This window comes from Penaeus vannamei, chromosome 18, assembly GCF_042767895.1.
Source record: "Penaeus vannamei isolate JL-2024 chromosome 18, ASM4276789v1, whole genome shotgun sequence".
NCBI lineage: Eukaryota > Metazoa > Arthropoda > Malacostraca > Decapoda > Penaeidae > Penaeus > Penaeus vannamei.
This window is the reverse complement of record NC_091566.1, coordinates 28,012,129-28,019,628: the sequence shown is the minus strand read 5'-3', so window position 1 is coordinate 28,019,628 and position 7,500 is coordinate 28,012,129.

Below are 7,500 nucleotides of genomic sequence, written 5' to 3'. Positions count from 1 at the left end.
CTACATATTTTTCTTCTTATCATTATTGTTTTTATTATTATTATTATTATTATTATTATTATTATTATCATTATTATTATCTCCATCATCATCTTTATTATTGTTATTTTTGTTATCATAATCATTATTATAATTATTATCTCTATTACAAGCAATAGTTGTAGTAGACTAATATTAGTATTAGTATTAACATTATCTTTATTATCACCCTGCTCTTTGTCCTCCTCCTTCTTTAACTCTTCCCTCTTCTTCTTCTTCTTTTCCCTCCTCCCTCCTCCTCCTCCTCCTCCTCCTCCTCCCTCCTCCTCCGCCTCCTCCTCCTCATCATCATCTTACTACCACCCCATTGTTTTTTTTCTTCTTCTTTTTTCTTTCTTTTTTTGTCCTTCCTCTCCTCTTCTTTCTCCCCTCCTCCTCCTTCTCCTCCTCATCCCTTATCTTCCGCCGTCAGAGGAGAGTCTCAAATTGTCCCGAGATCCTTTTAGAGCAAAGTTAGCGTCGTTGGACCTTCTTTAGAATACCCGTCTGGCAAGCCGGGGGGGGGGGGGATTTGCATGACTCTTCCTTCACGTACCTTGTCAATTCTCATGACGGGATAGAGGGAGAGAGGAAGGGAGGGAGGGGGAGAGAGGGAGAGAGGGATGGAGGGGAATGGGGAGAGGGAGAGAGGGGAATGGGGAGAGGGAGTGAGGGAATGATATTAGAGGAAATGAAAAGGGAAGAGGAATGAAGAGAGAATGAAGAAGGAAATTCACAGGTGATAAAAAGTAGCATGGAATGAGGAGAAAATGTTGAACGATTAATGATAACGATAAGAGAAAGAAGAAAAATGCCCCCCCCCCTTCCTCCCACATCTAACCCTTTTCCCTTCCCCCTAAAAAAAATCAACGCAAGATTTTTAAATGATCATGGGACCAGAAATTCTTGGCCGGCCGGTCGCTACCAGGCCCGTTATGGTCATCGGGGCGAAGCAAAATTCAACGACGACGACGAAGAAGGAGAAGAAGAAGGTAGAGGTTGGCAAAATGAAGAAGAAAGAGGGAATTGAAACCTCTAAGACAGCACTCTTAAAGGATTTATTATGGATATGTAGATTATTACTTATGCATATGTATGAGGGTTTATTTATTTAATTGTATGTTTTTCTTGGAAAGGTTGAGAGAGAGAGAGAGATATAGACGCAGATAGATTGAGAGAGAGAGAGAGAGAGAGAGAGAGAGAGAGAGAGAGAGAGAGAGAGAGAGAGAGAGAGAGAGAGAGAGAGAGAGAGAGATGAGACAGAGCGAGAGAGAGAGATATAGACGCAGATAGATTGAGAGAGAGAGAGAGAGAGAGAGAGAGAGAGAGAGAGAGAGAGAGAGAGAGAGAGAGAGAGAGAGAGAGAGAGAGAGAGAGAGAGAGAGAAAGAGGGAGGGGGCAGAGGCAGAGGCAAAGAGATGGAGAGAGGGAGAGTGGAAGATGGATGTAAAAAGCAACAAACAGATCAATTTGCAATGCAGATGGGAGGATCTTCTCTTGTCTTAAGAGATCCCGTAAGATCGCTGGGCAACTTACCAAGTCGTTACCGAAATAATGGTTCAGAGGAAGAGGGAGGGAGGGGGAGAGAGAGAGAGAGAGAGAGAGAGAGAGAGAGAGAGAGAGAGAGAGAGAGAGAGAGAGAGAGAGAGAGAGAGAGAGAGAGAGAGAGAGAGAGAGAGCGAAAAAGAAAGAGAGAGAGAGAGAGAGAGAGAGAGAGAGAGAGAGAGAGAGAGAGAGAGAGAGAGAGAGAGAGAGCAAGAGAAAAGAGAGAGAGAGACAAGCAGACAGACAAAAGACAGGCAGACAGAGGACAAGGGAGAGCGAGAAAAAAAAATCGAGAAAGAGAATATCTAATGAAGGTAAACAAAAGGCTAACGAAGATTACGGTTTCCGGCTAAGAAGGTCGCCGAGCGCTTGGAAGATGGACGGCGGTTTAATGGAATGTCTAATAGGAAGTTATGGGTCAAGACATGAAAGGCGAAGCGAACGAAGGGAAGATAAATTGATAGAGAAAGAAGGTACGCAGATACGATGTGTGTGTGTGTGTGTGTGTGTGTGTGTGTGTGTGTGTGTGTGTGTGTGTGTGTGTGTGTGTGTGTGTCTCTCTCTCTCTCTCTCTCTCTCTCTCTCTCTCTCTCTCTCTCTCTCTCTCTCTCTCTCTCTCTCTCTCTCTCTCTCTCTCTCTCTCTCTCTGTATATATATATATATATATATATATATATATATATATATATATATATATATATATATATATATATATGTATGTATATATATATATATACATACATATACGTATATGTATATATATACAAGCAGTCCTCGGCCTCGTGTTCCCGGGCCATGAGCGAGGGGCCCGAGCGCGCCCCTTATTCCCCTTATTTCCCCTGCGTCATTTGCCGCTCGAGCGCTACCTTGAGGACGTGCTAGATTTAAGTTTTCTGGTGAAGGTTTCTATTTTGGAAACCAATTTCTCTCTTGATGGTTACGCTTATTCCTTGTCGTAACATTTGCTTATTGGGGACGGGAGAGGCGACGGGTCGGTGGGCGTTTTTTTTTATTTTATTTTATTTTATTTTTTTTTTTTTCCTCCCTGTCTTTCATTTTTTCTTGCTTCCTCCCTTTCTTTCTTTTTTTCTTTCTTTTGTCCTTTCTTTCTTTCGCCCATTCTTCCTTTCTTTCTTCATTTCTTTCTTTCTTTCTTTTTTTAATTACAGTTCTCCGTCATCTCCTTATTTTCTTAAAGACTTCCTCCTCCTCCTCCTCTTCTTCGCTTTCCATTTAAATTTTTCGTCTTTATTTTCTCAAAGGAGAGAAGGAAAAAATATCGTACTCAGAATATTAGCAGTTTCTGAAAAATGTCACGATATTTTTTTCCCTCCTTCTTGGTCTTTCTTTTTCTTTCTTTCTTTCTTTTAGATGTTCTTTTTTTATTAAAATCACCAATCTTTAAAAACTCATCCTCAGCGAAAATGGTTCTGAATATTTTTTTCTTTTTTAATCAAATGTTCTCAGGCTTAGAAAAAAAATTCTTAAAACATTTTCGGCCCTCTCTCTTTTTTTCTCTCTCTCTTTCTTCCCTTCTCTCCTTCATTTCTTCTCTCCTCCCTTCTACCCCCTCCTCTCTTGCTCCCCCTCCCCCCTCCCCCCTCAATCTTGTTTGAACTTAAGCACTCTTATCCCGCCTAGAACTTTTGTCATAAACGGAATTATCCGGAGAAATCTGCCCAAGGAACGTTTACATGGAGCAAACAGAAAGAAAGGGTGGAAGGAGAGAGTGAGGGTGAGGGAAATGAGGGTGAGAGAGAGGGAGAGGGAGAGGAAGGGGGTAGGAGAGCGAGAGGAAGGAGGGAGAGAGGGAGGGGGTAGGAGAGGGAGAGGGAATGGGAGAGAGAGAGAGGAAGAGGAAGAGGGAGAGAGAGAGAGAGAGAATATATGCGACAGACAAAGAGCGACAGTTACACAAAAAGAAAGAGACTTTACCCGAGTTGCTTTCGTATCAGACACTAGCATCTCTCTCTTTCTTTCCCTCCCTCCCTTCCTCTCTCTCTCTCTCTCTCTCTCACTCACTCCCTCACTCACTCTCTCTCTCTCTCTCTCTCTCTCTCTCTCTCTCTCTCTCTCTCTCTCTCTCTCTCTCTCTCCCTCCCTCCCTCCCCCTCCCTCCCTCCCTCCCTCTCTCCCTCCCTCCCTCCCTCTCTCTCTCTCTCTCTCTCTCTCTCTCTCTCTCTCTCTCTCTCTCTCTCTCTCGCTCTCGCTCTCGCTCTCGCTCTCGCTCTCCCTCCCTCTCTCCCTCTCTCCCTCTCTCCCTCTCTCCCTCTCTCCCTCCCCCCCCTCTCCCCCCCCCCTGAAGTTCCGCCCATCCCGGCCCTCCGCTGGGTTCGCATGACTGTGCAGCGGACCGTGCGAGAGGATGCATAGCCGACGCTGATCTCATCCTCATGCGCTGTAGGTAATCTGGCCATGGGTGTGTTTAACGCCTTTGTTTTAAGATCCGATCGAGGACTGAAAAAAAAATCTGAAGGCAGTTTTTGGGGTTCTGTTTTTCTCTCTTGCACACACACACACACACACACCTTTGTGTTGGTGGAAGAAATAGTATATTATTTCTTACTTCTTTCTTTTGACTTGAACATGCTTTCTCTTTGATGACAAAAATGAGTAAAAACTCCGGCACAGATATGAAAAAAAAATTAATATGTGAGTATATCAAAAGAAAGTCTAATTTTGGAAGCCAAGGACGGAGGGAGCCCCAAGGGACCTCGGTGGACCATTGTATGACCTCAAACAAAGGCTCACCTGGCGCGACCTGTGCCCTCTCTCTCTCTCTCTCTCTCTCTCTCTCTCTCTCTCTCTGTCTCTCTCTCTCTCTCTCTCTCTCTCTCTCTCTCTCTCTCTCTCTCTCTCTCTCTCTCTCTCTCTACCTGTCCCTCTGCTTTTTGCTACCTCGCTCTCCCTGCCTCCTTTCCTCCCACACACTCCCACACTCCCTCTCGTCCTCCTTTCCTCCTTCCCATCTTCCTTCTTTCGTTGCCCCGAGACCCAGCACCCCCCCCTTCTCATTGATTACGACAAAGCAAAAGTCGCCGAGTTGTTTGTTGGGTCGATGATAACTCCGGGTCCCTCGCCCACCTGGTTTCACTGTCTTCTTTTCCCCTCCCTCTTCCCTGCCGCTGGCGCTCCCGGCCCCTCGGTGCTCGCTCGTCGGGTCTTCCTGGTGTCCTCAATGCCGTGGCCAGGTCGTACTCATTCCTCGCTCTCTCTCGTATTCTCTTTTTTTCCGATACTTACTTCTTTCACGTTTCTCTCTCTTCCTCCTCTTTTTTTCTTTCTTTCTTTCTCTCTCTCTCTCTCTCTTCTCTCTCTCTCTCTCTCTCTCTCTCTCTCTCTCTCTCTCTCTCTCTCTCTCTCTCTCTCTCTCTCTCTCTCTCTCTCTCTCTCTCTCTCTCTCTTTTCTCCTTTCATTCTCAGGCATACTTCGAATAGCTGTTTCATTACATGCAAGTGTTTTGTATATGTATACACCACCTCGCTCATCTGATGCCATGGCGGACACTCCCGGTGCAGACGCCATGCAATTCATGAATGCAGCCCCGCTCACCCGCCGCCGCGAAGGAAGCGCGAAAGAGTGGAGGTGCCATGCAAATCCTCTGCTTGGGAAGGGCGCGCAGTGACAGATATCTCGGTCCTTCTTGCAAGACGGTGCCATCAGCCGCAGGATCCTGGGCGGTGCGTCTCCCTTTAGAGCTCTGCTTATGACGCGTCCTCCTCGGCATCTGTTGGGAAAACAAGGCTCGCATGCCATTAACATATATTCATTCTGTATTCATTTCCAAATTTGGGGACCTGCGTCAGCTGGGAGTCTTGAGAGCGGGGGAGTCCGTTTCCATCAGCTTTTCGCTTCGGGCACGTAGCTTCTCTTGGGCTCGAGTTGTAGCTTGAAGTGAACGATTGAGTAATACATAATGCATAACTTTCGGAATTCATGCGAGTAGTGCTTCCATGGGACTCCCCCCTCCCCCACTCTCTCGATTGAGGCATTGCTGGCGTCTCTAACTTTTCTCCCTGCTGTCGTAAAGAAGCAGATGGAAAATGTAAGCGTAATTCGGTGTTGCATACAAACAAATTATAGCAAGAGTGAAGGTTTTTTTTATAATAAAGTAATAGCAATAATAATGAGATGATAACAGTAGTAAGTAATGATAATGATAACAACAAAACAGCAACATTAATAATAATGATTATAATGATAATAACAATGATAATGATAATATGCTAAGAACAACTTAATAACAGTAATGACACCGTCCCTCCCCCTTCGTGACATCCCAGCAGCCTCCCCGTTTCCTCCCGGGATGGCAACAAGTGGATTCCTCCCACTCGCCTTCCTCATAATCCCTGGCATTGTGAGTCGCTTCTGCTCCTTCCTCTCTCTCCTCTCCTCACGTTCGGATGCTGGGACGTCTTCATCTCCTGAATGAGGATGTTTATCCATTGCGAGTCTAGGCGACTTTTTTGGCGTTTCTTTCGTTTCTAGACATTTGTCCATTTGCGAGCCGAGTCTTTTTCGGAACGGTCGTCGCGATGGGTCGCCGTCTCGTCTCGGAAATATATATGTGATTTTTCTGCATTAAAGAGAAATTTGTTTTATTTGGGTCCTGTTGTTTTAATCATTTATTTGCCGGTGTGTTTTGGTTATGGCATTTTGATTTATTTCAAAAGGAAAGGATACGAACGTGAATTATGTAAGAGCGGTAAATATTCGCCTTTACAAAATTAACTTTGCAAACGCAGATTGCATTAAACGCAATCCTCTTGAATGAACCTGTCATCTCGCCCCGAGCAAAATAACAGCGCCCACGTCGTCGCCCCTTTTGTATCAAATTTCTCAAGACGAAAAATTCCACGAAAGGTTTCGCCGCAGATCTATTCACTCTGTTAGCGTCGCCTGTCAAGGCTGTAAGAGATTCGCGCATTCCTGCTCATAAGGCGTGAGTGATGAGGTGTGGTGTTGTCATGGCAGGAACGAGACGGGCTTGCCTAACGCCCGGAGGAAAAGATGGCACGAGGCGGTAGGGATTGCTGTGTGTGCGTGTGTGTGTCTGAGGAGGAGGAAGAAGGAAAAGAATAGAAGGAGAAGGAGGAAGAGGAAGGGAGAGAGAAAAAGAGGAAGGAAAAAGAACAACGTGCCGAGACGGCCCTTGCATCTCCAGCGCTGTTCTGCCGGGAGTGCACAGCCGACACGCTGAATGTGCATCGTTGTGGTCACACCGCGCCCGGACGATCTTCCTCCAAGGAGTAATTTCCCCTCCTCTGCAGCGGGGGAAATAAGAGCGCCGCAGCCGTTCCGAAGGAGAAAAAGGAATGGCGGCAGTAACGGGGAACAACGAGGCACACAAGAGTCATTCGCTCGGACGCTCCGCCGTGACTTGGGCTTCATCAGGTTTCCCCTCACGTCTCAGGGCGATGTCTCAAGCAACTACTGCTGCTGATGGCGCTGACGATCTCCCCTCCTCCCCCCACCCCCACACACACCCCTCTCCCCCGACGTCCTGGCGCTCGATCTTCATCTTGTCGTTCCACATGCGGGACGGAACACCTCTCCCCCTCTTCCTCCTACCTCTCGCTCTCCCTTTTCCCCTTCCTTCTCCCTTCTCCCCTCCCTCACCCGCTCTCCCTCTTCCCCGGACACGATTAACTCAGATACATCGGCGGGCGGCGAGGGACGGCGAGGAGTTGATTGCGGTTTTATGAACACAAACGACGCCTTCGAGCGAGGCCGCCTGGGTGACCTGGGCGAAGGCTAAGTGGAGACAGCCTTTTGAAAGTCGGTTTTCTTTTCCTCTTCACTGGCGATGTAGATCTTTGTCCGACTTGTATCGGGGAATTGGGGAGAGTGAGGAAGAAGTGAAGGCGGGACCAAAAATCGACTGGTAAAATAATAAAGGAATAGAGAAGTAAACTCTATAAAAGAAACCAGGGCC